The 2,814-nt window shown below is 53.4% G+C and overlaps 1 long non-coding RNA gene across 1 annotated transcript; it reads right to left on the reverse strand.

Moving 5' to 3' along the window:
• Positions 1-526: 526 nt before the first annotated feature.
• LOC115948364 lies at positions 527-2,235 on the reverse strand. The gene is made up of 2 exons (XR_004082181.1): positions 1,805-2,235; positions 527-679 (listed from the first exon to the last, which is right to left on the reverse strand). It is a non-coding gene; the product is annotated as an uncharacterized LOC115948364 (long non-coding RNA).
• Positions 2,236-2,814: the final 579 nt, after the last annotated feature.

Consider the following 2,814-nt stretch of genomic DNA (forward strand, 5'->3'; position numbering starts at 1 on the left):
CCTACTAAAGCCTTCAAATCATAGAATATGTCAGGTTGGAAGGGACCCACAGGGATCACTGCTCTTTAAGAGACCAGTCTTCCCAGTGCAAAGTGTCCCAGGGATGTGGGGGCTGGAAGACTCTTCCTCAGAAAGGGCTGAAGGCAGAGGCAAGAGTGGTAAAAAGGGTTTTTGGCAGCAGGGCCTCTTCTGCTACCCCACCTAGGCAGAGGGGTGGGATGACATAGGTGGAAGCTACGTTTTCACTGGAAGTCTGTCAGAAGGGGTTGGTAGAGTGGGAAAGGAGAAGCAAGTGTGTGAGGGGCTCAGCTCTGCTCCTTGGAGCAGCCTGCTCCAAAATCCCTGGGATCCAGAGTGTCTCTCTTGTCACCCCAAGGCCCACACTGTCCTTCTGCCAGGTCTCACTGAGAGCTGAGTAAGGGCCTTGGAGATCCCCAGGATCCAGCAATAATGAACTCCCAAAGGAGGAGCACCTGGAATGACACGGATTAATGAGACAGTAAATGACAGAGGAGCTGAGACAATGCACAATGAAGACTCTTTTATGGAAGAGACACAGCAGGTGCAACTCTGGCCATGTTCACCCACAGAGGAAATCAGCTCCTGGCCATCAGTGGTGCCTGTGGTGCTCATCTTTCAGGGGTGGCATGATCTCTCCAGTCTCTAAAATCCTGTCCCCCTGTGGGATGAGAGCATGGTGAGCATTCCCTGTGGCATCCAGACTCTCCCTGCACAGCCCAGTCCTTCAGGGAACCTGCAACTTTCCCCACTTCCAGGCAAGAATCTCACACAACTCACTCAGAACACTCTCATTCCCCCAACATCCCTAGAATGTTGGAGTAACATCACAGCAAAATTTCCTGGAGCCTGTACTTGCTTTACCCCTTGTTTTCACTACAGAACAGCAGCCACATATTTTGAGCCTGTTTTGTTTTAAAAATTACTTCTAGCACTGCATAATCCCCTCCAGCAGTGATCAGTGAGTCCAACCCCACGGCCCAGAGGCCATGGAGAGCCATGGAATTCCTCAAAAATCAACCTGCTGCCCCAGTGCCACTTGTTCCAGCTCCAGGCACAGTCTTGGCCTGCTGAGCTGACCTAACTCGACTCAAAAATGAGGCTGAAGACAGAGGCCAACAGCTTGACCTTCAGCATGTTGCTTGGGATGGTTGTTTGGGATGGAATGTTTTAGAATTTTATTTTAGATGGACCATGATTAGGAGGTGTTATGCCAAAAATGGGCAGCAGTCAGAAAGAGCAGAGCAGATCTTCTGTAGGAGTATTTGCCCTCTGACTTGTTAAACCAATCAGTAACAGCTCAGAGCAGCCTGGAAACAGAAAATACCAAGCATTGTGACACTCTCTGCTTCATGGAACTTGTCCCAAGCTGAGGTGACACAACTCTTTGGGGACACCTGAGTGTGGGGGACCTCCAGGGACTGGGACCAAGCCAGAACCAACATTCTCAGGGCTGGCAGTGAGGAGAAGCAGAGCCACTCCTGTGTGATTCCATGTGTTAATAATCACTGGGGCTTGGAACACCCATTCCCAAAGGGAATGTTTGTATTTTCCACCCAGGATGGGCAGCATCAGCCAGGTTCTACAGAGGAGGTAACACTGAAACAGGGACTGAGACAAGATTAAAGTGCCCAAACCCACTATCCCTGTGTTGCCCACAGGACCCAGCACATCCCCTAAGAAAGCTGTCACTGGACATTTCCCAGGTGCTGCACAAAGCTCCCTGGAAACCCCTTCCTGTCAGTGTGACACAGCTGGAAGACAAGACAGGCCATGAGAGACTTACTGGGAATATCCGTGGGTTGGTCATGACCACCCCGTGCGGCGATTTCTGGAAGCAGGGGGAGAACACAGGGAAGGGGCAAAGAGAACAGTGTTACTTGGAGGAAGCACAAAGGGTGTTCAAAATGGGCACCACTACCCTTCCAAGATACAAACTGTGATAAGAACAAGTTCTGTTAAACCTTCCAACTCAGAGAAATACCTGAGGCTGCAGCAGTCACACCTGCCAGGGAGGGCAGGGCTGGCCCCTTTCCCTCCCCACACCAACTGCTGCCCTGGTTATTCCCAGGGCTGTTCCTGCAGGACAGGAACAATTCAGACACAGCTTTCCTGTGATCAGGAGAAGCTGGGCACTACCATAAATCATGAAATGGTTTTGGTTGGAAGGAGCCTTAACCCTTCCACTGTCCCAGGTGCTCCAAGCCCTGCCCAGCCTGGCCTTGGGCACTGCCAGGGATGCAGGGGCAGCCCCAGCTGCTCTGGGCACCCTGTGCCAGGGCCTGCCCACCCTCCCAGGGAACAATTCCTAATTCCCAATATCCCATCCATCCCTGCCCTCTGGCAGTGGGAGCCATTCCCTGTGTCCTGTCCCTCCATCCCTTGTCCCCAGTCCCTCTCCAGCTCTCCTGGAGCCCCTTCAGGCCCTGCAAGGGGCTCTGAGGTGTCCCTGGAGCCTTCTCCTCTCCAGGTGAGCACCCTCAGCTCTCCCAGCCTGGCTCCAGAGGGGCTCCATCCTTGGGGCACCTCCATGGGCTCCCCTGGACTCTCTCCAGCAGCTCCAGGTCCTGCTGCTGTTGGCCCCAGGGCTGGGGCAGCTCTGCAGCTGAGGCCTCACAAGGGTCATTCTTTGAGATGAAGTATCACACTAAATTTATATATAAGTGCTACCCCAGCAAGGCAACACAAGCGGTGAACAGGCCACAGGGAATAACCTTCATCTGCAGCCGAATGTGAGCAGCATCCTCCACACCCGCTGTGGCACCACTCCCGCTCCATCCCCCCGGCCCTTCCCGG

Source organism: Geospiza fortis, unplaced genomic scaffold (assembly GCF_000277835.1).
Source record: "Geospiza fortis unplaced genomic scaffold, GeoFor_1.0 scaffold114, whole genome shotgun sequence".
Lineage (NCBI taxonomy): Eukaryota > Metazoa > Chordata > Aves > Passeriformes > Thraupidae > Geospiza > Geospiza fortis.